At 47.7% G+C, this 21,620-nt stretch overlaps 31 non-coding genes across 31 annotated transcripts; all 31 read right to left on the bottom strand.

Moving 5' to 3' along the window:
• Positions 1–600: 600 nt before the first annotated feature.
• Positions 601–719, bottom strand: TRNAL-UAA (transfer RNA leucine (anticodon UAA)). The gene is made up of 2 exons: positions 682–719; positions 601–646 (listed from the first exon to the last, which is right to left on the bottom strand). It is a non-coding gene; the product is annotated as a tRNA-Leu (tRNA).
• A 247-nt stretch (positions 720–966) lies between these two features.
• Positions 967–1,085, bottom strand: TRNAL-CAA (transfer RNA leucine (anticodon CAA)). The gene is made up of 2 exons: positions 1,048–1,085; positions 967–1,012 (listed from the first exon to the last, which is right to left on the bottom strand). It is a non-coding gene; the product is annotated as a tRNA-Leu (tRNA).
• Positions 1,086–2,142: 1,057 nt separating this feature from the next.
• On the bottom strand, positions 2,143–2,261 carry TRNAL-UAA (transfer RNA leucine (anticodon UAA)). Its single transcript has 2 exons — positions 2,224–2,261; positions 2,143–2,188 (listed from the first exon to the last, which is right to left on the bottom strand). It is a non-coding gene; the product is annotated as a tRNA-Leu (tRNA).
• A 66-nt stretch (positions 2,262–2,327) lies between these two features.
• On the bottom strand, positions 2,328–2,446 carry TRNAL-CAA (transfer RNA leucine (anticodon CAA)). Its single transcript has 2 exons — positions 2,409–2,446; positions 2,328–2,373 (listed from the first exon to the last, which is right to left on the bottom strand). It is a non-coding gene; the product is annotated as a tRNA-Leu (tRNA).
• Positions 2,447–3,246: 800 nt separating this feature from the next.
• Positions 3,247–3,365, bottom strand: TRNAL-UAA (transfer RNA leucine (anticodon UAA)). Its single transcript has 2 exons — positions 3,328–3,365; positions 3,247–3,292 (listed from the first exon to the last, which is right to left on the bottom strand). It is a non-coding gene; the product is annotated as a tRNA-Leu (tRNA).
• A 429-nt stretch (positions 3,366–3,794) lies between these two features.
• Positions 3,795–3,913, bottom strand: TRNAL-CAA (transfer RNA leucine (anticodon CAA)). The gene is made up of 2 exons: positions 3,876–3,913; positions 3,795–3,840 (listed from the first exon to the last, which is right to left on the bottom strand). It is a non-coding gene; the product is annotated as a tRNA-Leu (tRNA).
• A 615-nt stretch (positions 3,914–4,528) lies between these two features.
• On the bottom strand, positions 4,529–4,647 carry TRNAL-CAA (transfer RNA leucine (anticodon CAA)). Its single transcript has 2 exons — positions 4,610–4,647; positions 4,529–4,574 (listed from the first exon to the last, which is right to left on the bottom strand). It is a non-coding gene; the product is annotated as a tRNA-Leu (tRNA).
• Positions 4,648–5,449: 802 nt separating this feature from the next.
• Positions 5,450–5,568, bottom strand: TRNAL-UAA (transfer RNA leucine (anticodon UAA)). Its single transcript has 2 exons — positions 5,531–5,568; positions 5,450–5,495 (listed from the first exon to the last, which is right to left on the bottom strand). It is a non-coding gene; the product is annotated as a tRNA-Leu (tRNA).
• Positions 5,569–5,814: 246 nt separating this feature from the next.
• Positions 5,815–5,933, bottom strand: TRNAV-UAC (transfer RNA valine (anticodon UAC)). Its single transcript has 2 exons — positions 5,896–5,933; positions 5,815–5,860 (listed from the first exon to the last, which is right to left on the bottom strand). It is a non-coding gene; the product is annotated as a tRNA-Val (tRNA).
• A 69-nt stretch (positions 5,934–6,002) lies between these two features.
• On the bottom strand, positions 6,003–6,121 carry TRNAL-UAA (transfer RNA leucine (anticodon UAA)). Its single transcript has 2 exons — positions 6,084–6,121; positions 6,003–6,048 (listed from the first exon to the last, which is right to left on the bottom strand). It is a non-coding gene; the product is annotated as a tRNA-Leu (tRNA).
• A 612-nt stretch (positions 6,122–6,733) lies between these two features.
• Positions 6,734–6,852, bottom strand: TRNAL-CAA (transfer RNA leucine (anticodon CAA)). Its single transcript has 2 exons — positions 6,815–6,852; positions 6,734–6,779 (listed from the first exon to the last, which is right to left on the bottom strand). It is a non-coding gene; the product is annotated as a tRNA-Leu (tRNA).
• A 1,538-nt stretch (positions 6,853–8,390) lies between these two features.
• TRNAI-UAU (transfer RNA isoleucine (anticodon UAU)) lies at positions 8,391–8,508 on the bottom strand. The gene is made up of 2 exons: positions 8,471–8,508; positions 8,391–8,436 (listed from the first exon to the last, which is right to left on the bottom strand). It is a non-coding gene; the product is annotated as a tRNA-Ile (tRNA).
• A 63-nt stretch (positions 8,509–8,571) lies between these two features.
• Positions 8,572–8,690, bottom strand: TRNAL-UAA (transfer RNA leucine (anticodon UAA)). The gene is made up of 2 exons: positions 8,653–8,690; positions 8,572–8,617 (listed from the first exon to the last, which is right to left on the bottom strand). It is a non-coding gene; the product is annotated as a tRNA-Leu (tRNA).
• Positions 8,691–9,872: 1,182 nt separating this feature from the next.
• Positions 9,873–9,991, bottom strand: TRNAL-UAA (transfer RNA leucine (anticodon UAA)). Its single transcript has 2 exons — positions 9,954–9,991; positions 9,873–9,918 (listed from the first exon to the last, which is right to left on the bottom strand). It is a non-coding gene; the product is annotated as a tRNA-Leu (tRNA).
• Positions 9,992–10,602: 611 nt separating this feature from the next.
• On the bottom strand, positions 10,603–10,721 carry TRNAL-UAA (transfer RNA leucine (anticodon UAA)). Its single transcript has 2 exons — positions 10,684–10,721; positions 10,603–10,648 (listed from the first exon to the last, which is right to left on the bottom strand). It is a non-coding gene; the product is annotated as a tRNA-Leu (tRNA).
• Positions 10,722–11,337: 616 nt separating this feature from the next.
• Positions 11,338–11,456, bottom strand: TRNAL-UAA (transfer RNA leucine (anticodon UAA)). Its single transcript has 2 exons — positions 11,419–11,456; positions 11,338–11,383 (listed from the first exon to the last, which is right to left on the bottom strand). It is a non-coding gene; the product is annotated as a tRNA-Leu (tRNA).
• Positions 11,457–12,444: 988 nt separating this feature from the next.
• TRNAL-CAA (transfer RNA leucine (anticodon CAA)) lies at positions 12,445–12,563 on the bottom strand. Its single transcript has 2 exons — positions 12,526–12,563; positions 12,445–12,490 (listed from the first exon to the last, which is right to left on the bottom strand). It is a non-coding gene; the product is annotated as a tRNA-Leu (tRNA).
• Positions 12,564–13,722: 1,159 nt separating this feature from the next.
• Positions 13,723–13,841, bottom strand: TRNAV-UAC (transfer RNA valine (anticodon UAC)). The gene is made up of 2 exons: positions 13,804–13,841; positions 13,723–13,768 (listed from the first exon to the last, which is right to left on the bottom strand). It is a non-coding gene; the product is annotated as a tRNA-Val (tRNA).
• A 980-nt stretch (positions 13,842–14,821) lies between these two features.
• Positions 14,822–14,940, bottom strand: TRNAL-UAA (transfer RNA leucine (anticodon UAA)). The gene is made up of 2 exons: positions 14,903–14,940; positions 14,822–14,867 (listed from the first exon to the last, which is right to left on the bottom strand). It is a non-coding gene; the product is annotated as a tRNA-Leu (tRNA).
• A 246-nt stretch (positions 14,941–15,186) lies between these two features.
• Positions 15,187–15,305, bottom strand: TRNAL-CAA (transfer RNA leucine (anticodon CAA)). Its single transcript has 2 exons — positions 15,268–15,305; positions 15,187–15,232 (listed from the first exon to the last, which is right to left on the bottom strand). It is a non-coding gene; the product is annotated as a tRNA-Leu (tRNA).
• A 985-nt stretch (positions 15,306–16,290) lies between these two features.
• TRNAL-UAA (transfer RNA leucine (anticodon UAA)) lies at positions 16,291–16,409 on the bottom strand. The gene is made up of 2 exons: positions 16,372–16,409; positions 16,291–16,336 (listed from the first exon to the last, which is right to left on the bottom strand). It is a non-coding gene; the product is annotated as a tRNA-Leu (tRNA).
• Positions 16,410–16,656: 247 nt separating this feature from the next.
• Positions 16,657–16,775, bottom strand: TRNAL-CAA (transfer RNA leucine (anticodon CAA)). The gene is made up of 2 exons: positions 16,738–16,775; positions 16,657–16,702 (listed from the first exon to the last, which is right to left on the bottom strand). It is a non-coding gene; the product is annotated as a tRNA-Leu (tRNA).
• A 435-nt stretch (positions 16,776–17,210) lies between these two features.
• Positions 17,211–17,329, bottom strand: TRNAL-UAA (transfer RNA leucine (anticodon UAA)). The gene is made up of 2 exons: positions 17,292–17,329; positions 17,211–17,256 (listed from the first exon to the last, which is right to left on the bottom strand). It is a non-coding gene; the product is annotated as a tRNA-Leu (tRNA).
• A 64-nt stretch (positions 17,330–17,393) lies between these two features.
• Positions 17,394–17,512, bottom strand: TRNAL-UAA (transfer RNA leucine (anticodon UAA)). The gene is made up of 2 exons: positions 17,475–17,512; positions 17,394–17,439 (listed from the first exon to the last, which is right to left on the bottom strand). It is a non-coding gene; the product is annotated as a tRNA-Leu (tRNA).
• A 431-nt stretch (positions 17,513–17,943) lies between these two features.
• TRNAL-UAA (transfer RNA leucine (anticodon UAA)) lies at positions 17,944–18,062 on the bottom strand. Its single transcript has 2 exons — positions 18,025–18,062; positions 17,944–17,989 (listed from the first exon to the last, which is right to left on the bottom strand). It is a non-coding gene; the product is annotated as a tRNA-Leu (tRNA).
• A 63-nt stretch (positions 18,063–18,125) lies between these two features.
• TRNAL-CAA (transfer RNA leucine (anticodon CAA)) lies at positions 18,126–18,246 on the bottom strand. The gene is made up of 2 exons: positions 18,208–18,246; positions 18,126–18,172 (listed from the first exon to the last, which is right to left on the bottom strand). It is a non-coding gene; the product is annotated as a tRNA-Leu (tRNA).
• A 987-nt stretch (positions 18,247–19,233) lies between these two features.
• TRNAL-CAA (transfer RNA leucine (anticodon CAA)) lies at positions 19,234–19,352 on the bottom strand. The gene is made up of 2 exons: positions 19,315–19,352; positions 19,234–19,279 (listed from the first exon to the last, which is right to left on the bottom strand). It is a non-coding gene; the product is annotated as a tRNA-Leu (tRNA).
• Positions 19,353–19,602: 250 nt separating this feature from the next.
• On the bottom strand, positions 19,603–19,721 carry TRNAL-CAA (transfer RNA leucine (anticodon CAA)). Its single transcript has 2 exons — positions 19,684–19,721; positions 19,603–19,648 (listed from the first exon to the last, which is right to left on the bottom strand). It is a non-coding gene; the product is annotated as a tRNA-Leu (tRNA).
• Positions 19,722–19,974: 253 nt separating this feature from the next.
• On the bottom strand, positions 19,975–20,093 carry TRNAL-UAA (transfer RNA leucine (anticodon UAA)). The gene is made up of 2 exons: positions 20,056–20,093; positions 19,975–20,020 (listed from the first exon to the last, which is right to left on the bottom strand). It is a non-coding gene; the product is annotated as a tRNA-Leu (tRNA).
• Positions 20,094–20,159: 66 nt separating this feature from the next.
• TRNAL-UAA (transfer RNA leucine (anticodon UAA)) lies at positions 20,160–20,278 on the bottom strand. The gene is made up of 2 exons: positions 20,241–20,278; positions 20,160–20,205 (listed from the first exon to the last, which is right to left on the bottom strand). It is a non-coding gene; the product is annotated as a tRNA-Leu (tRNA).
• Positions 20,279–20,708: 430 nt separating this feature from the next.
• On the bottom strand, positions 20,709–20,827 carry TRNAL-UAA (transfer RNA leucine (anticodon UAA)). Its single transcript has 2 exons — positions 20,790–20,827; positions 20,709–20,754 (listed from the first exon to the last, which is right to left on the bottom strand). It is a non-coding gene; the product is annotated as a tRNA-Leu (tRNA).
• Positions 20,828–21,620: the final 793 nt, after the last annotated feature.

Here is a 21,620-nt window from a genome sequence, read left to right on the forward strand (position 1 = left end):
AGCAAAAGGAGACATTGACTTCGTTCTGGTAGTAAAGTAAAAAAAAGTTTGTCAGAAGTGGGATCTGAAGCCACGCCCACATACGTGGACCAGAAGCCTCGTTCGATACGTATCACAGGGCGAGGTTTCCCTTAAGTCTGGCGCCTTCGACCAAACGGCCGTTCTGACACGATGTTTCAGCCCCGCAAAACGAGACACTGACTTTGTGATGGTAGTAAAGTAAAAAAAGAGATTGTCATAAGTGGGATTTCAACCCACGCCCACATACTTGAACCAGAAGCCTCGTTCAACAGGGATCACTGGGCAAGGTTTCCCATAAGTCTGGCGGCTTCGACCACTCGGCCATTCTGACACAATATTTTGGCCCAGCAAAAGAAGACACTGACTTTGTTCTCGTAGAAAAGTAAAAAACAGTTTGTCAGAATTGGGAATCGAACCAACGCCCACACACGTGGACCAGAAGCCTAGTTCAACCCGTATCACTGGGCAAGGTTTCTCTTGAGTCTGGTGCTTCAGACCACTCGGCCCTTCTGACACGATGTTTTAGCCCCAGCAAAAGAAGACACTGAGTTTATGCTGGTAGTAAAGTAAAAAAGAGGTTGCCAGAAGTGGGATTCGAACCCACGCCCACATACGTGGACCAGAAGCCTCGTTCAACCCGTATCACAGGGCAAGGTTTCCCTTAAATCTGGCGCCTTCGACCACTCGGCCATTCTGACACGATATTTCAGCCCAGCAAAAGGAGACACTGACTTTGTTCTGATAGTAAAGTAAAAAAAAATTGCCAGAAGTGGGATTCGAACCCACGCACACATACGTGGACCAGAAGCCTTGTTCAATTCATATCACTGGGCAAGGTTTCCCTAGAGTCTGGCGCCTTCAACCACTCGGCCATTCTGATACGATATATCAGCCCCAGCAAAAAAAGACACTGACATTGTGCTGTTAGTAAAGTAAAAAAAAGTTTGTCAGAAGTGGGAATCGAACCCATGCCCACAAAAGTGGACTAGAAGCCTCGTTCAACCCGTATCACTGAGAAAGGCTTCTCTTGAGTCTGGCGCCTTCGACCACTCGGCCATTCTGACACAATATTTCACTGAAGCCCAGCAAATGGAGACACTGACTTTGTTCTGGTAGTAAAGTAAAAAAAAAGTTTGTCAGAAGTGGGATTCGAACCCACACCACATACGTGGACCAGAAGCTTCGTTCAACCGGTATCACTATGCAAGCTTTCCCTTGAGTCTGGCGTCTCGACTACTCGGCCATTGGAGTCGATATATCAGCACCAGCAAAGAAAGACACTGACTTTATACTGGTAGTAAAGTAACAAAAAGAGAGTCAGAAGGGGGATTTGAACCCACGCCCACATACGTCGACCAGAAGCCTCGTTCAACCCGTATCAATGGGCAAGGTTTCTCTTGAGTTTGGTGCTTCAGACCACTCGGCCCTTCTGACACGATGTTTTCGCCCCAGCAAAAGAAGACACTGAGTTTATGCTGGTAGTAAAGTAAAAAAGAGTTTGCCAGAAGTGGGATTCGAACCCACGCCCACATACGTGGAACAGAAGCCTCGTTCAACCCGTATCACAGGGCAAGGTTTCCCTTAGGTCTGGCGCCTTAGACCACACGGCCATTCTGACACGATATTTCAGACCTGCAAAAGGAGACACTGAATTTGCTCAGGTGGTAAAGCAAAAAATTTCTCGGAAGTGGGATTCGAACCCACGCACACATACGTGGAACAAAAGCCTCGTTAAACTCGTATCACTGGGCAAGGTTTCTCTTGAGTCTGGTGCCTTAGACCTGCGCCGCCGCGGTGGTCTAGTGGCTAAGGTACTCGGCTGCTGACCGGCAAGTCGCGGGTTCGATTCCCGGCTGCAGCGGCTGCATTTTCGATGGAGGCGGAAATGTTGTAGGCCCGTGTGCTCAGATTTGGGTGCACGTTAAAGAACCCCAGGTGGTCGAAATTTCCGGAGCCCTCCACTAATACGTCTCTCATAATCAAATGGTGGTTTTGTGACGTTAAACCCCACAAATCAATCAATCATGGTGCCTTAGACCACTCGGCCCTTCTGACACAATATTTTAGCCCCAGCAAAAGAAGACATTGACTTTGTGCTGGTAGTAAAGTAAAAAAAGAGTTTGTCAGAAGTGGGATTCGAACCCACGCCCACATACGTGGACCAGAAGCCTCGTTCAACCCGTATCACAGGTCAAGGTTTTCCTTAAGTCTGGCGCCTAAGACCACTCGGCCATTCTGACAAGATATGTCATCCTCAGCAAAAGAAGGCTCCGACTTTGTTCTGGTAGTAAAGTAAAAAAAAAGTTTGTCAGAAGTGGGATTTGAATCCACGCCCACATACGTGGACCAGAAGCCTCGTTACACTCGTATCACTGGACAAGGTTTCCCTTGAGTCTGGCGCCTTAGACCACTCGGCCATTCTGATACGATATGTCAGCCCCAGCAAAAGAAGACGCTGACTCTGTGCTGGTAGTTAAGTAAAAAAAATTGACAGAAGTGAGATTCGAAACCTCGCCCACATACGTGGACCAGAAGCCTCGCTCAACCCGTATCACTGGACAAGGTTTTCATTGAGTCTGGCGCCTTGGACCACTCGGCCAATCTGACACGATATATCAGCCCCAGCAGAAGGAGACACTGACTTTGTGCTGGTATTAAAGTAAAAAAAGATTGTCAGAAGTAGGATTCAAATCCACGCCCATATACGTGGACCATAAGCCTCGTTCTACCCGTATCACTGCGCAAGGTTTCCCTTGAGTCTGGCGCCTTGGACCACTCGGCATATCCGACACAATATATCAGCCCCAGCAAAAGAAGACACTGACTTTATGCTCGTAGTAAAGTAAAACAAAGAGTTTGTCTGAAGTTACATTTGAACCCACGCCCACACACCTGGACCAAAAGCCTCGTTACCCGTATCACTGGGCAAGGTTTCCCTTAAGTTTGGCGCCTTCGACCACTTGGCCATTCAGACACACTATTTCAGCCCAGCAAAAGGAGACACTGACTTTGTTCTGGTTGTAAAATAAAAAAAAAGTTTGTGAGAAGTGGGATTCGGACCCACGCCCACATACGTGGACCAAAAGCCTCGTTCCACCCGTATCACTGGGCAAGGTTTCCCTTGAGGCTGGCGCCTTAGACCACTCGGCAATTAATACACGATATTTCAGCCCCACCAAAAGGAGACACTGACCTTCTGCTGGCAGTAAAGTAAAAAGAAGGGTTTGTGAGAAGTGGGATTTGAACCCACGCCCACATACGTGGACCAGAAGCCTCGTTCAACCGGTATCACTGGGCAAGGTTTCCCTTAAGTCTGGCGCCTTCGACCGCTCGGCCATTCTGATACGATATATCAGCCCCAGCAAAAGAAGACAGTGACTTTGTGCTGGTAGTAAAGTAAAAAAAGTTTGTCAGTAGTGGGAACCGAACCCACGGCCACATACGTGGACGAGAAGCCTCGTTCAACCCGTACAACTGGGCAAGGTTTCTCTTGAGTCTGGCGCCTTAGACCACTCGGCCATTCTGCCACGATACTTCAGCACAGCAAAAGGAGACACTGATTTTGTTCTGGTAGTAAAGTAAAAAGAAAATTTGTCAGAAGTGGGCTTGAACCCATGCCCACATACGTGGACCAGAACACTCGTTCAACACGAATCACTGGGCTAAGTTTCCCTTAAGTCGGGCACTTTCGACCACTCGGCCATTCTTACACAATATTTCAGCCCAGCAAAAGGAGACACTGACTTTGTTTTGGTAGTAAAGTAAAAAAAGTTTGTCAGAAGTGGGTTTTGAACCCACGCCCACGTACGTGGACCAGAAGCCTCGTTTATCCCAAATCACTGGGCAAGGTTTCCCTTGAGTCTGGCGCCTTCGCCCACTCGGCCATTCTGACACGATATTTTATCCCAGCAAAAGGAGACACTGACTGTTCTGGTAGTAAAGTAAAAAAAAGTTTGTCAGAAGTGAGAATTGAACCCACGCCCACATACGTGGACGAGAAGCCTCGTTCAACCCGTATCACTGGGCAAGGTTTCCCTTACGTCTGGCGCCTTTGACCACTCGGCCATTCTGCCATGATTCTTCAGCCCAGCAAAAGGAGACACTGACTTTGTTCGTGTAGTAAAGTGAAAAAAGATTGTCAGAAGTGGGATTTGAGCCCCCACCCACATACGTGGACCAGAAGCCGCGTTCAACACGTATCACTGGGCAAGGTTTCCCTCAAGTCTGGCGCCTTCGACCACTTGGCCATTCTGACACCATATATCAGCCCCAGCAAAAGAAGACACTGACTTTGTGCTGGTAGTAATGTAAAAAAAAACGTTTGTCAATAGTGGGAACCGAACCCACGCCCACATAAGTGGACCAGAAGCCTCGTTCAACCCGTATCACTTGGCAAGCTTTCTCTTGAGTGTGGCGCCTTTGACCACTCGGCCATTCTGACAAGATATGTCATCCTCAGCAAAAGAAGGCTCCGACTTTGTTCTGGTAGTAAAGTAAAAAAAAAGTTTGTCAGAAGTGGGATTTGAAACCACGCCCACATACGTGGACCAGAAGCCTCGTTACACTCGTATCACTGGGCAAGGTTTCCCTTGAGTCTGGCGCCTTAGACCACTCGGCCATTCTGATACGATATGTCAGCCCCAGCAAAAGAAGACGCTGACTCTGTGCTGGTAGTTAAGTAAAAAAAATTGACAGAAGTGAGATTCGAAACCTCGCCCACATACGTGGACCAGAAGCCTCGCTCAACCCGTATCACTGGACAAGGTTTTCATTGAGTCTGGCGCCTTGGACCACTCGGCCAATCTGACACGATATATCAGCCCCAGCAAAAGGAGACACTGACTTTGTGCTGGTATTAATGTAAAAAAAGATTGTCAGAAGTAGGATTCAAATCCACGCCCATATACGTGGACCATAAGCCTCGTTCTACCCGTATCACTGCGCAAGGTTTCCCTTGAGTCTGGCGCCTTGGACCACTCGGCATATCCGACACAATATATCAGCCCCAGCAAAAGAAGACACTGACTTTATGCTCGTAGTAAAGTAAAACAAAGAGTTTGTCTGAAGTTACATTTGAACCCACGCCCACACACCTGGACCAAAAGCCTCGTTCAACCCGTATCACTGGGCAAGGTTTCCCTTAAGTTTGGCGCCTTCGACCACTTGGCCATTCAGACACACTATTTCAGCCCAGCAAAAGGAGACACTGACTTTGTTCTGGTTCTAAAGTAAAAAAAAAGTTTGTGAGAAGTGGGATTCGGACCCACGCCCACATACGTGGACCAAAAGCCTCGTTCCACCCGTATCACTGGGCAAGGTTTCCCTTGAGGCTGGCGCCTTGGACCACTCGGCAATTAATACACGATATTTCAGCCCCACCAAAAGGAGACACTGACCTTCTGCTGGCAGTAAAGTAAAAAGAAGGGTTTGTCAGAAGTGGGATTTGAACCCACGCCCACATACGTGGACCAGAAGCCTCGTTCAACCGGTATCACTGGGCAAGGTTTCCCTTAAGTCTGGCGCCTTCGACCACTCGGCCATTCTGACACGATATTTCAGCCCAGCAAAAGGAGACACTGACTTTGTTCTGGTAGTAAAGTAAAAAAGAAGTTTGTCAGAAGTGGGAATTGAACCCACGCCCACATACGTGGACGAGAAGCCTCGTTCAACCCGTATCACTGGGCAAGCTTTCTCTTGAGTCTGGTGCCTTAAACTACTCGGCCATTCTGCCACGATACTTCAGCCCAGCAAAGGAGAAACTGACTTTGTTCTGGTAGTAAAGTAAAAAAAGTTTGTCAGAAGTGGGATTTCAACCCACGCCCACATACGTGGACCAGAAGCCTCGTTCAACACGTATCACTGGGCAAAGTTTCCCGTAAGTCTGGCGCCTTGGACCACTCGGCCATTCTGACACAATATTTCAGCCCAGCAAAAGGAAACACTGACTTTGTGCTGGTAGTAAAGTAAAAAAAAACAGAGTTTGTCAGACGTGGGATTTGAACCCACGCCCACATACGTGGACCAGAAGTCTCGTTCAACCCGTATCTCTGGGCAAGGTTTCCCTTAAGTCTGGCGCCTTTGACCACTCGGCCATTTTGCCATGATTCTTCAGCCCAGCAAAAGGAGACACTGACTTTGTTCGCGTAGTAAAGTGAAAAAAAGATTATCAGAAGTGGGATTTGAACCCCCGCGCACAGACGTGGACCAGAAGCCGCGTTCAACACGTATCACTGGGCAAGGTTTCCCTGAAGTCTTGCGCCTTCGACCACTCGGCCATTCTGATACGATATATCAGCCCCAGCAAAAGAAGACACTGACTTTGTGCTGGTAGTAAAGTAAAAAAAGTTTGTCAGTAGTGGGAACCGAACCCACGCCCACATACGTGGACGAGAAGCCTCGTTCAACCCGTACAACTGGGCAAGGTTTCTCTTGAGTCTGGCGCCTTAGACCACTCGGCCATTCTGCCATGATACTTCAGCACAGCAAAAGGAGACACTGATTTTGTTCTGGTAGTAAAGTAAAAAGAAAGTTTGTCAGAAGTGGGCTTGAACTCACGCCCACATACGTGGACCAGAACACTCGTTCAACACGAATCACTGGGCTAAGTTTCCCTTAAGTCGGGAACTTTCGACCACTCGGCCATTCTTACACAATATTTCAGCCCAGCAAAAGGAAACACTGACTTTGTTTTGGTAGTAAAGTAAAAAAAGTTTGTCAGAAGTGGGATTTGAACCCACGCCCACATACGTGGACCAGAAGCCTCGTTTATCCCAAATCACTGGGCAAGGTTTCCCTTGAGTCTGGCGCCTTCGACCACTCGGCCATTCTGACACGATATTTCATCCGAGCAAAAGGAGACACTGACTGTTCTGGTAGTAAAGTAAAAAAAAAGTTTGTCAGAAGTGAGAATTGAACCCACGCCCACATACGTGGACGAGAAGCCTCGTTCAACCCGTATCACTGGGCAAGGTTTCCCTTAAGTCTGGCGCCTTTGACCACTCGGCCATTCTGCCATGATTCTTCAGCCCAGCAAAAGGAGACACTGACTTTGTTCGTGTAGTAAAGTGAAAAAAGATTGTCAGAAGTGGGATTTGAGCCCCCACCCACATACGTGGACCAGAAGCCGCGTTCAACACGTATCACTGGGCAAGGTTTCCCTCAAGTCTGGCGCCTTCGACCACTTGGCCATTCTGACACCATATATCAGCCCCAGCAAAAGAAGACACTGACTTTGTGCTGGTAGTAATGTAAAAAAAACGTTTGTCAGTAGTGGGAACCGAACCCACGCCCACATACGTGGACGAGAAGCCTCGCTCAACCCGTACAACTGGGCAAGGTTTCTCTTGAGTCTGGTGCCTTAGACCGCTCGGCTATTCTGCCACGGTACTTCAGCACTGCAAAAGGAGACACTGACATTGTTCTGGCAGTAAAGTAAAAAGAAAGTTTGTCAGAAGTGGGTTTGAACCCACGCCCACACACGTGGACCAGAAGCCTCGTTCAACACGTATCACTGGGCAAACTTTCCCTTAAGTCTGGCGCCTTCGACACTCAGCCAATCTGACACAATATTTCAGCCCAGCAAAAGGAGACACTGACTTTGTGCTGGTAGTAAAGTAAAAAAAATAGAGTCTCTCAGAAGTGGGATTTGAACCCACGTCCACATACGTGGACGACAAGTCTCGTTCAACCCGTATCTCTGGGCAAGGCTTCCCTTTAGTCTGGCGCATTTGACCACTCGGCAATTCTGACACAATATTTCAGCCCAGCAAAAGGAGACACTGACTTTGTTCTGGTAGTAAAGTAAAAAAAAGTTTGTCAGAAGTGCGAATCGAACCCACGCCCACATACGTGGACCAGAAGCCTCGTTCAACCCGTATCACTTGGCAAGCTTTCTCTTGAGTGTGGCGCCTTGGACCACTCGGCATATCTGACACAATATATCAGCCCCAGCAAAAGAAGACACTGACTTTATGCTCGTAGTAAAGTAAAACAAAGAGTTTGTCTGAAGTTACATTTGAACCCACGCCCACACACCTGGACCAAAAGCCTCGTTCAACCCGTATCACTGGGCAAGGTTTCCCTTAAGTTTGTCGCCTTCGACCACTTGGCCATTCAGACACACTATTTCAGCCCAGCAAAAGGAGACACTGACTTTGTTCTGGTTGTAAAGTAAAAAAAAAGTTTGTGAGAAGTCGGATTCGGACCCACGCCCACATACGTGGACCAAAAGCCTCGTTCCACCCGTATCACTGGGCAAGGTTTCCCTTGAGGCTGGCGCCTTAGACCACTCGGCAATTAATACACGATATTTCAGCCCCACCAAAAGGAGACACTGACCTTCTGCTGGCAGTAAAGTAAAAAGAAGGGTTTGTCAGAAGTGGGATTTGAACCCACGCCCACAAACGTGGACCAGAAGCCTCGTTCAACCCGTATCACTGGGCAAGGTTTCCATAATTCTGGCGCCTTTGACCACTCGGCCATTCTGACACAATATTTCGGCACAGCAAAAGGAGACACTGACTTTGTTCTGGTAGTAGATCAAAAGAAGTTTGTCAGAAGTGGGATTCGAACCCACGCCCGCATACGTGGACCAGAAGCCTCGTTCAACCCGTATCACTGGGCAAGGCTTCTCTTAAGTCTGGCGCCTTTGACCACTCGTCCATTCTGACACGACATTTCAGCCCAGCAAAAGGAGACACTGACATTGTTCTGGTAGTAAAGTAAAAAAAATTGTCAGAAGTGGGATTCGAACCCACACACACATACGTGGACCAGAAGCCTTGGTAGACACGTATCACTGGGCAAGGTTTCCCTTATGTCTGGCGCCTTCGACCATTCGGCGATTCTGACACGATGTTTTAGCCCCAGCAAAAGGTTTTAGCCCCAGCAAAAGGACACTGGGTTTGATCTTGTAGTAAAGTAAAAAAAGTTCGTCAGAAGTAGGATTCAAATCCACGCCCACATACGTGGACCAGAAGCCTCGTTAAACCGGTATCACTGGGCAAGGTTTCCCTTAAGTCTGGCGCTTTCGACGACTCGGCCATTCTGACACGATATTTCAGCCCAGAAAAAGGAGACACTGACTTTGTTCTGGTAGTAAAGTAAAAAAAGTTTATCAGAAGTGGGAATTGAACCCACGCCCACATACGTGGACGAGAAGCCTCGTTCAACCCGTATCACTGGGCAAGGTTTCTCTTGAGTCTGGTGCCTTAAACTACTCGGCCATTCTGCCACCATATTTCAGCCCAGCAAAAGGAGACACTGACTTTGTGCTGGTAGTAAAGTAAAAAATGAGAGTCTGTCAGACGTGGGATTGGAACCCACGCCAACATACGTGAGCCAAAAGTCTCGTTCAACCCGTATCTCTGGGCAAGGTTTCCCTTAAGTCTGGCGCCTTTGACCACTCGGCCATTCTGCCATGATTCTTCAGCCCAGCAAAAGGAGACACTGACTTTGTTCGTGTAGTAAGGTGAAAAAAAAAGATTGTCAGAAGTGGGATTGGAACCCCCGCCCACATACGTGGACCAGAAGCCGCGTTCAACACGTATCACTGGGCAAGGTTTCCTTCAAGTCTGGCGCCTTCGACCACTCGGCCATTCTGAAACAATATTTCAGCCCAGCAAAAGGAGACACTGACTTTCTGCTGGTAGTAATGTAAAAAGAAGGGTTTGTCAGTAGTGGGATTTGAACCCACGCCCATATACGTGGACTAGAAGCCTCGTTCAACACGTATCACTGGGCAAGGTTTCCCTTAAGTCTGGCGCCTTCGACCACTCGGCCATTCTGCCACAATATTTCGGCCTAGCAAAATAGGACACTGACTTTGTTCTGGTAGTAGATTAAAAAAAGTTTGTCAGAAGTGGGATTCGAACCCACGCCCACATACGTGGACCAGAAGCCTCGTTCAACCCGTATCACTGGGCAAGGCTTCCCTTATGTCTGGCGCCTTCAACCACTCGGCCATTCTGATATGACATTTCAGCCCAGCAAAAGCAGACACTGACTTTGTTCTGGTAGTAAAGTAAAAAAAATGTCAGAAGTGGGATCCGAACCCACGGACACACACGTGAACCAGAAGCCTCGTTACACTCGTACCACTGTGCAAGGTTTCCCTTGAGTCTTGCGCCTTCAACCACTCGGCCATTCTGATACGATATATCAGCCCCAGCAAAAGAAGACGCTGACTTTGTGCTGGTAGTAAAGTAAAAAAAAGTTTGTCAGAAGTGCGAATCGAAGCCATGCCCACATACATGGACCAGAAGCCTCGTTCAACCCGTATCACTGCGCAAAGTTTCCCTTAGGTCTAGTGCCTTCGACCACTCGGTCATTCTGACACAATATTTCAGCCCAGCAAAAGGAGACACTGACTTTGTTCTGGTAGTAAAGTAAAAAAAAAGTTTGTCAGAAGTGGGATTGGAACCCACGCCCACATATGTGGACCAGAAGCCTCGTTCAACCCGTATCACTGGGCAAGGTTTCCCTTGAGTCTGGCGCCTTAGACCACTCGGCAATTATACACGATGTTTCAGCCCCAGCAAAAGGAGACACTGACATTGTTCTGGTAGTAAAGTAGAAAAAGTTTGTCAGAAAAGGGATTTGAACCCATGCCCACATACGTGGACCAGAAGCCTCGTTCAACACGTATCACTGGGCAAAGTTTCCCTTAAGTCTGGCGCCTTCGACCACTCGGCCATTCTGACACAATATTTCAGCCCAGCAAAAGGAGACATTGACTTTGTTCTGGTAGTAAATTAAAAAAACGTTTGTCAGAAGTGGGATTCGGACCCACGCCCACATACGTGGACCAGAAGCGTCGTTCCACCCGTATCACTGGGCAAGGTTTCCCTTGAGTCCGGCGCCTTAGACCACTCGGCAATTATTACACGATATTTCAGCCCCACCAAAAGGAGACACTTACTTTCTGCTGGTAGTAAAGTAAAGAGAAGGGTTTGTCAGAAGTGGGAATTGAACACACACCCACATACGTGGACAAGAAGCCTCGTTCAACACGTATCACTGGGCAAGGTTTCCCTTAGATCTGGCGCCTTCGACCACTCGGCCATTCTGACATGATATTTCAGCCCAGCAAAAGGAGACACTGACTTTGTTCTGGTAGTAAAGTAAAAAAAAGTTTGTCAGAAGTGGGAATTGAACCCACGGCCACATACGTGGACGAGATGCCTCGTTCAACCCGTATAACTCGGCAAGGTTTCTCTTGAGTCTGGTGCCTTAAACTACTCGGCCATTCTGCCACGATTCTTCAGCCCAGCAAAAGGAGAAACTGACTTTGTTCTGGTAGTAAAGTAAAAAAAAGTTTGTCAGAAGTGGGATTTCAACCCACGCCCACATACGTGGACCAGAAGCCTCGTTCATCACGTATCACTGGGCAAAGTTTCCCTTAAGTCTGGCGCCTTGGACCACTCGGCCATTCTGACACAATATTTCAGCCCAGCAAAAGAAGACACTGACTTTGTGCTGGTAGTAAATTAAAAAATAGAGTCTGTCAGACGTGTGATTTGAACCCCCGCCCACATACGTGGACCAGAAGCCGCGTTCAACACGTATCACTGGGCAAGGTTTCCCTCAAGTCTGGCGCCTTCGACCACTCGGCCATTCTGACACCATATTTCAGCCCAGCAAAAGGAGACCCTGACTTTGGTCTGGTAGTAAAGTAAAAAACTATTGTCAGAAGTGGGATTCAAACCCACGCACACATACGTGGACCAGAAGTCTCGTTCAACTCGTACCACTGGGCGAGGTTTCCCTTGAGTCTGGCGCCTTCGACCACTCGGCCATTCTGATACGATATATCAGCCCCAGCAAAAGAAGACACTGACTTTGTGCTGGTAGTAAAGTAAAAAAAAACGTTTGTCAGTAGTGGGAACCGAACCCACGCCCACATACGTGGACGAGAAGCCTCGTTCAACCCGTACAACTGGGCAAGATTTCTCTCGAGTCTGGTGCCTTAGCCCACTCGGCTTTTCTGCCACGATACTTCAGCACAGCAAAAGGAGAGACTGACTTTGTTCTGGTAGTAAAGTAAAAAGAAAGTTTGTCAGAAGTGGGTTTAAACCCACGCCCACACACGTGGACCAGAAGCCTCGTTCAACACGTATCACTGGGCAAAGTTTCCCTTAAGTCTGGCGCCTTCGACCACTCGGCCATTCTGACACAATATTCCAGTCCAGCAAAAGGAGACACTGACTTTGTGCTGGTAGTAAAGTAAAAAAAATAGAGTCTGTCAGAAGTGGGATTTGAACCCACGCCCACATACGTGTACCACAAGTCTCGTTCAACCCGTATCTCTGGGCAAAGCTTCCCTTTAGTCTGGCGCCTTTGACCGCTCGGCCATTGTGACACAATATTTCAGCCCAGCAAAAGGAGACACTGACTTTGTTCTGGTAGTAAAGTAAAAAAAAAGTTTGTCAGAAGTGGGATTTGAACCCACGCCCACATACGTGGACCAGAAGCCTCGCTCAACCCGTATCACTGGACAAGGTTTTCATTGAGTCTGGCGCCTTGGACCACTCGGCCAATCTGACACGATATATCAGGCCCAGCAAAAGGAGACACTGACTTTGTTCTGGTAGTAAAATAAAAAAAGGTTTGCCAGAAGTGGGATTCAAACCCACGCCCACATACGTGGACCAGAAGCCTCCTTCAACCCGTATCACTGGGCAAGGTTTCCCTTGTGTCTGGCGCCTTAAACTACTCGGCAATAATACACAATATATCAGCCCCAGCAAAAGGAGACACTGACTTTCTGCTGGTAGTAATGTAAAAAGAAGGGTTCGTCAGTAGTGGGATTTGAACCCACGCCCATATACGTGGACTAGAAGCCTCGTTACACGTATCACTGGGAAAGGTTTCCCATAAGTCTGGCGCCTTCGACCACTCGGCCATTCTGACACAATATTTCGGCCTAGCAAAATAGGACACTGACTTTGTTCTGGTAGTAGATTAAAAAAAGTTTGTCAGAAGTGGGATTCAAACCCACGCCCACATACGTGCACCAGAAGCCTCGTTCAACCCGTATCACTGGGCAAGGCTTCCCTTATGTCTGGCGCCTCTAACCACTCGGCCATTCTGACATGACATTTCAGCCAAGCAAAAGCAGACACTGACTTTGTTCTGGTAGTAAAGTAAAAAAAATGTCAGAAGTGGGATTCGAACCCACGCACACATACATGGACCAGAAGCCTCGTTCAACCCGCATCACTGCGCAAGGTATCCCTTAATTCTAGCGCCTTCGACCACTCGGCCATTCTGACACAATATTTCAGCCCAGCAAAAGGAGACACTGACTTTGTTCTGGTAATAAAGTAAAAAAATTTTGCCAGAAGTGGGATTCGAACCCACGCACACATATGTGGACCAGAAGCCTCGTTCAACCCGTATCACTGGGCAAGGTTTCCCTTGAGTCTGGCGCCTTAGACCACTCGGCAATTATTACACGATGTTTTAGCCCCAGCAAAAGGAGACACTGACTTTCTGCTGGTAGTAAAGTAAAAAGAAGGGTTTGTCAGAAGTGGTAATCGAACCCATGCCCACATACATGAACCAGAAGCTTCGTTCAACCCGTATCACTGCGCAAGGTTTCCCTCAAGTCTAGCGCCTTAGACCACTCCGCCATTCTTTCACGATACTTCAGCCCAGCAAAGAAGACACTGACATTGTTCTGGTAGTAAAGTAGATAAAGTTTGTCAGAAGTGGGATTTGAACCCATGCCCACATACGTGGACCAGAAGCCTCGTTCCACACGTATCACTCGGCAAAGTTTCCCGTAAGTCTGGCGCCTTCGGCCACTCGGCCATTCAGACACACTATTTCAGCCAAGCAAAAGGAGACACTGACTTTGTTCTGGTAGTAAAATAAAAAAAAAGTTTGTCAGAAGTGGGATTCAGACCCACGCCCACATACGTGGACCAGAAGCGTCGTTCCACCCGTATCACTGGGCAAGGTGTCCCTTGAGTCTGGCGCCTTAGACCACTCGGCAATTATTACACGATATTTCAGCCCCACCAAAAGGAGACGCTTACTTTCTGCTGGTAGTAAAGAAGAGAAGGGTTTGTCAGAAGTGGGATTTGAACACACACCCACATACGTGGACCAGAAGCCTCGTTCAACACGTATCACTGGGCAAGTTTTCCCTTAGATCTGGCGCCTTCGACCACTCGGCCATTCTGACACACTATTTCAGCCCAGCAAAAGGAGACACTGACTTGTTCTGGTAGTAAAGTAAAAAAAGTTTGTCAGAAGTGGGATTCGGACCCACGCCCATATACGTGGACCAGAAGCGCCGTTCCACCCGTATCACCGGGCAAGGTTTCCCTTGACTCTGGCGCCTTAGACTACTCGGCAATTATTACACGATATTTCAGCCCCACCAAAAGGATACACTGACTTTCTGCAGGTAGTAAAGAAAACAGAAGGGTTTGTCAGAAGTGGATTTTGAACCCACACCCACATACGTGGACCAGAAGCCTCGTTCAACACGTATCACTGGGCAAGGTTTCCCTTAGATCTGGCGCCTTCGATCACTCGGCCATTCTGACACAATATTTCAGCCCAGCAAAAAAACACACTGACTTTGTGCTGGTAGTAAAGTAAAAAAAGTTTGTCAGAAGTGGGAATCGAACCTATGCCCACAAAAGTGGACTAGAAGCCTCGTTCAACCCGTATCACTGGGCAAGGCTTCTCTTGAGTCTTGCGCCTGCGACCACTCGGCCATTCTGACACAATAATTCAGCCCAGCAAATGGAGACCCTGAATTTGTTCTGGTAGTAAAGTAAAAAAAGTTTGTCAGAAGTGGAATTTGAACCCATGCCCACATACGTGGACCAGAAGCCTCGTTCAACACGTATCACTGGTCAAAGTTTCCCTTAAGTCTGGCGCCTTCGACCACTCGGCCATTCTGACACAATATTTCAGCCCAGCAAAAGGAGACATTGACTTCGTTCTGGTAGTAAAGTAAAAAAAAGTTTGTCAGAAGTGGGATTCGAACCCACACCACATACGTGGACAAGAAGCTTCGTTCAACCCGTATCACTATGCAACTTTCCCTTGAGTCTGGCGTCTTGACTACTCGGCCATTCTGACTGGATATATCAGCACCAGCAAAAGAAAGACACTGACTTTATGCTGGTAGTAAAGTAACAAAAAGAGAGTCAGAAGTGGGATTTGAACCCACGCCCACTTACGTCGACCAGAAGCCTCGTTCATCCCGTATCACTGGGCAAGGTTTTCCTTGAGTCTGGCGCCTTAGACCACTCGGCCATTCTGACACGATATATTAGCCCCAGCAAAAGAAGACAGTGACTTTATACTGGTAGTAAAGTAACAAAAAGATGTCAGAAGTGCGATTTGAACCCACGCCGACATACGTGGACCAGAAGCCTTGTTCATCCCGTATCACTGGGCAAGGTTTCCCTTAAGTCTGGCGCCTTCGACCACTCGGCCATTCTGACACATTATTTCAGCCCAGCAAAAAGAGACACTGACTTTGTTCTGGTAGTAAAGTAAGAAAGAAGTTTGTCAGAAGTGGGATTCGAACCCACGCCCACATACGTGGACCAGAAGACTCGTTCAACCAGTATCACTGGGCAAAGTTTTCCTTGAGTCTGGCGCCTTAGACCACACGGTCATTATGACACGATATATAAGCCCCAGCCAAAGAAGACACTCACTTTATGCTCGTAGTAAAGTAAAAAAAAGAGTTTGTCTGAAGTGGGATCTGAAGCCACGCCCACATACGTGGACCAGAAGCCTCGTTCAATCCGTATCACAGGGCGAGGTTTCCCTTAAGTCTGGCGCCTTCGACCACACGGCCATTCTGACACGATGTTTCAGCCCCGCAAAACGAGACACTGACTTTGTGATGGTAGTAAAGTAAAAAAAGAGATTGTCATAAGTGGGATTTCAACCCACGCCCACATACTTGAACCAGAAGCCTCGTTCAACAGGGATCACTGGGCAAGGTTTCCCATAAGTCTGGCGGCTTCGACCACTCGGCCATTCTGACACAATATTTTGGCCCAGCAAAAGAAGACACTGACTTTGTTCTCGTAGAAAAGTAAAAAACAGTTTGTCAGAATTGGGAATCGAACCAACGCCCACACACGTGGACCAGAAGCCTAGTTCAACCCGTATCACTGGGCAAGGTTTCTCTTGAGTCTGGTGCTTCAAACCACTCGGCCCTTCTGACACGATGTTTTAGCCCCAGCAAAACAAGACACTGAGTTTATGCTGGTAGTAAAGTAAAAAAGAGTTTGCCAGAAGTGGGATTCGAACCCACGCCCACATACGTGGACCAGAAGCCTCGTTCAACCCGTATCACAGGGCAAGGTTTCCCTTAAATCTGGCGCCTTCGACCACTCGGCCATTCTGACACGATATTTCAGCCCAGCAAAAGGAGACACTGACTTTGTTCTGGTAGTAAAGTAAAAAAAAATTGCCAGAAGTGGGATTCGAACCCACGCACACATACGTGGACCAGAAGCCTTGTTCAATTCATATCACTGGTCAAGGTTTCCCTAGAGTCTGGCGCCTTCAACCACTCGGCCATTCTGATACGATATATCAGCCCCAGCAAAAAAAGACACTGACATTGTGCTGGTAGTTAAGTAAAAAAAAGTTTGTCAGAAGTGGGAATCGAACCCATGCCCACAAAAGTGGACTAGAAGCCTCGTTCAACCCGTATCACTGAGAAAGGCTTCTCTTGAGTCTGGCGCCTTCGACCACTCGGCCATTCTGACACAATATTTCACTGAAGCCCAGCAAATGGAGACACTGACTTTGTTCTGGTAGTAAAGTAAAAAAAAAGTTTGTCAGAAGTGGGATTCGAACCCACACCACATACGTGGACCAGAAGCTTCGTTCAACCCGTATCACTATGCAAGCTTTCCCTTGAGTCTGGCGTCTTGACTACTCGGCCATTGGAGTCGATATATCAGCACCAGCAAAGAAAGACACTGACTCTATACTGGTAGTAAAGTAACAAAAAGAGAGTCAGAAGGGGGATTTGAACCCATGCCCACATACGTCGACCAGAAGCCTCGTTCAACCCGTATCAATGGGCAAGGTTCCTCTTGAGTTTGGTGCTTCAGACCACTCGGCCCTTCTGACACGATGTTTTCGCCCCAGCAAAAGAAGACACTGAGTTTATGCTGGTAGTAAAGTAAAAAAGAGTTTGCCAGAAGTGGGATTCGAACCCACGCCCACATACGTGGACCAGAAGCCTCGTTCAACCCGTATCACAGGGCAAGGTTTCCCTTAGGTCTGGCGCCTTAGACCACACGGCCATTCTGACACGATATTTCAGACCTGCAAAAGGAGACACTGACTTTATTCTGGTAGTAAAGTAAAAAAAAGTTTGTCAGAAGTGGGATTTGAACCCACGCCCACATACGTGGACCAGAAGCCTCGTTCAACACTTATCACTGGGCAAAGTTTCCCTTAAGTCTGGCGCCTTCGGCCACTCGGCAATTCTGACACAATATTTCAGCCCAGCAAAAGGACACACTGACTTTGCGCTGGTATTAAAGTAAAAAAAGTGTGTCAGAAGTAGGATTCAAATCCACGCACACATACGTGGACAACAAGCCTCGTTCAACCCGTATCACTGGGCAAGGCTTCTCTTGAGTCTGGCGCCTTCGACCACTCGGCCATTCTGACACAATATATCAGCCCAGCAAAAGGAGACACTGACTTTGCGCTGGTATTAAAGTAAAAAAAGTGTGTCAGCAGTAGGATTCAAATCCACGCCCATATACGTGGACCAGAAGCCTCGTTCACCCCGTATCACTGCGCAAGGTTTCCCTAAGTCTAGCGCCTTAGACCACTCGGCCATTCTGACACAATATTTCAGCCCAGCAAAAGGAGACACTGATTTTGTGCTGGTATTAAAGTAAAAACAATAGAGTCTGTCAGAAGTGGGATTTGAACCCACGCCCACATACGTGGACCAAAAGTCTCGTTCAACCCGCATCTCTGGGCAAGGTTTCCCTTAAGTCTGGCGCCTTTGACCACTCGGCCATTCTGCCATGATACTTCAGCCCAGCAAAAGGAGACACTGACTTTGTTCTGGTAGTAAAGTAAAAAGAAGTTTGTCAGAAGTGGGATTTGAACCCACGCCCACATACGTGGACCAGAAGCCTCGTTCAAGACGTATCACTGGGCAAAGTTTCCCTTGAGTCTGGCGCCTTGGACCACTCGGCATATCTGACACAATAAATCAGCCCCAGCAAAAGAAGACACTGACTTTATGCTCGTAGTAAAGTAAAAAAAAAGAGTTTGTCTGAAGTGGCATTTGAACCCACGCCCACACACCTGGACCAGAAGCCTCGTTCAACCCGTATCACTGGGCAAGGTTTCCCTTAAGTCTGGCGCTTTCGACCACTCGGCCATTCAGACACACTATTTCAGCCCAGCAAAAGGAGACAATGACTTTGTTCTGGTAGTCAAGTAAAAAAAAAGTTTGTCAGAAGTGGGATTTGAACCCACGCCCCCATACTTGGAACAGAAGCCTCGTTCAACACGTATTACTGGGCAAGGTTTCCCTTTAGTCTGGCGCCTTCAACCACTCGGCAATTCTGACATGATATTTCAGCCCCAGCAAAAAAAGACACTGACATTGTGCTGGTGTTAAAGTATAAAGAAGTTTGTCAGAAGTAGGATTTGAACCCACGCCCACATACGTGGACCAGAAGACTCGTTCAAGACGTATCACTGGGCAAAGTTTCCCTTGAGTCTGGCGCCTTGGACCACTCGGCATATCTGACAAAATATATCAGCCCCAGCAAAAGAAGACACAGACTTTATGCTCGTAGTAAAGTAAAAAAAAGAAAACGTCTGAAGTGGCATTTGAACCCACGCCCACACACCTGGACCAGAAGCCTCGTTCAACCCGTATCACTGGCCAAGGTTTCCCTTAAGTCTGGCGCTTTCGACCACTTGGCCATTCTGACACAAAATTTCAGCCGAGCAAAAGGAGACGTTGACTTTGTTCTGGTAGTAAAGTAAAAAAAAGTTTGTCAGAAGTGGGATTCGAACCCACACCACATACGTGGACCAGAAGCTTCGTTCAACCCGTATCACTATGCAAGCTTTCCCTTGAGTCTGGTGTCTTGACTACTGGGCCATTCTGACTCGATATACCAGCACCAGAAAAAGAAAGACACTGACTTTATACTGGTAGTAAATTAACAAAGAGAGAGTCAGAAGTGGGATTTGAACCCACGCCCACATATGTGGACCAGAAGCCTCGTTCTACCCGTATCACTGGGCAAGGTTTTCCTTGAGTCTGGCGCCTTAGACCACTCGGTCATTCTGACACGATATATTAGCCCCAGTAAAAGAAGACACTGACTTTATGCTCGTAGTAAAGTAAAAAACGAAGTTTGTCAGAAGTGCGCATCAAACCCACGCCCACATACGTGGACCAGAAGCCTCGTTCAACCCGTATCACTGGGCAAGGTTACCCTTGAGTCTGGCGCCTTACACCACTCGACCATGCTGACACGATATATTAGCCCCAGCAAAAAAGACATTGACTTTGTTATGGTAGTAAAGTAAAAAAAAGTTTGTCAGAAGTGGGATTCGAACCCACGCCCACATACGTGGACCAGAAGCCTCGTTAAACCCGTATTACTGGGCAAGGTTTTCCTTGAGTCTGGCGCCTTAGACCACTCGGCCATTATGACACAATATATAAGCCCCTGCCAAAGAAGACACTGACTTTATGCTCGTAGTAAACTAAAAAAAAGAGTTTGTCTGAAGTGGGATCTGAAGCCACGCCCACATACGTGGACCAGAAGCCTCGTTCAACCCGTATCACAGGGCGAGGTTTCCCTTAAGTCTGGCGCCTTCGACCACTCGGCAATTATTACACAATATTTCCGCCTCACCAAAAGGAGACACTGACTTTCTGCTGGTAGTAAAGTAAAAAGAAGGGTTTGACAGAAGTGGGATTTGAACCCACGCCCACATACGTGGACCAGAAGCTTCGTTCAACACGTATCACTGGGCAAGTTTTCCCTTAAATCTGGCACCTTCGACCACTCGGCCATTCTGACACGATATTTCGGCCGAGCAAAAGGAGACACTGACTTTGTTCTGGTAGTAGATCAAAAAAAAAACTTTGTCAGAAGTGGGATTCGAACCCACGCCCGCATACGTGGACCATAAGCCTCGTTCAACCCGTATCACTGGGCAACGCTTCCCTTAAGTCTGGTGCCTTCGACCACTCGGCCATTCTGACACGATATAACAGCCCAGCAAAAGGAGACACTGACTTTGTTCTGGTAGTAAAGTAAAAAAAAATTGTCAGAAGCGGGATTCGAACCCATGCACACATACGTGGACCAGAAGCCTTGTTCAATTTATATCACTGGGCAAGGTTTCCCTTGAGTCTGGCGCCTTCAACCACTCGGCCATTCTGATACGATTTATCAGCCCCAGCAAAAGAAGACACTGACTTTGTGCTGGTAGTAAAGTAAAAAAAAGTTTGTCAGAAGTGGGAATCGAACCCATGCCCACATACGTGGACGAGAAGCCTCTATCAACCCGTATCACTGGGCAAGGCTTCTCTTGAGTCTGGCGCCTTCGACCACTCGGCCATTGTGACACGATATATCAGCCCAGCAAAAGGAGACACTGACTTTGTTCTGGTAGTAAAGTAAATAAAAGTTTGTCAGAAGTGGGATTTGAACCCACGCCCACATACATGGACCAGAAGCCTCGTTCAACACGTATTACTGGGCAAAGTTTCCCTTAAGTCTGGCGCCTTCGACCACTCGGCCATTCTGACACAATATTTCAGCCCAGCAAAAGGAGACACTGACTTTGCGCTGGTATTAAAGTAAAAAAAGTTTTTCAGAAGTAGGATTCAAATCCACGCCCATATACGTGGACCAGAAGCCTAGTTCAACCCATATCACTGCGCAAGGTTTCCTTAAGTCTAGCGCTTTCGACCACTCGGCCATTCAGACACACTATTTCAGCCCAGCAAAAGTAGACACTGACTTTGTTCTGGTAGTAAAGTAAAAAAAAGTTTGTCAGAAGTGGGATTTGAACCCACGCCCCCATACTTGGACCAGAAGCCTCGTTCAACACGTATTACTGGGAAAGGTTTCCCTTGAGTCTGGCGCCTTCAACCACTCGGCAATTCTCACATGATATTTCAGCCCCAGCAAAAAAAGACATGACATTGTGCTGGTGTTAAACTACAAAGAAGTTTGTCAGAAGTAGGATTTGAACCCGCGCCAACATACGTGGACCAGAAGCCTCGTTCAAGACGTATCACTGGGCAAAGTTTCCCTTGAGTCTGGCGCCTTGGACCACTCGGCATATCTGACACAATATATCAGCCCCAGTAAAAGAAGACACTGACTTTATGCTCGTAGTAAAGTAAAAAAAAGTTTGTCTGAAGTTGCATTTGAACCCACGCCCACACACCTGGACCAGAAGCCTCGTTCAACCCGTATCACTGGGCAAGGTTTCCCTTAAGACTGGCGCTTTCGACCACACGGCCATTCAGACACACTATTGCAGCCCAGCAAAAGGAGACACTGACTTTGTTCTGGTAGTAAAGTAAAAAGAAG

This window comes from Rhipicephalus microplus, chromosome 2, assembly GCF_043290135.1.
Source record: "Rhipicephalus microplus isolate Deutch F79 chromosome 2, USDA_Rmic, whole genome shotgun sequence".
NCBI classification, from domain to species: domain Eukaryota; kingdom Metazoa; phylum Arthropoda; class Arachnida; order Ixodida; family Ixodidae; genus Rhipicephalus; species Rhipicephalus microplus.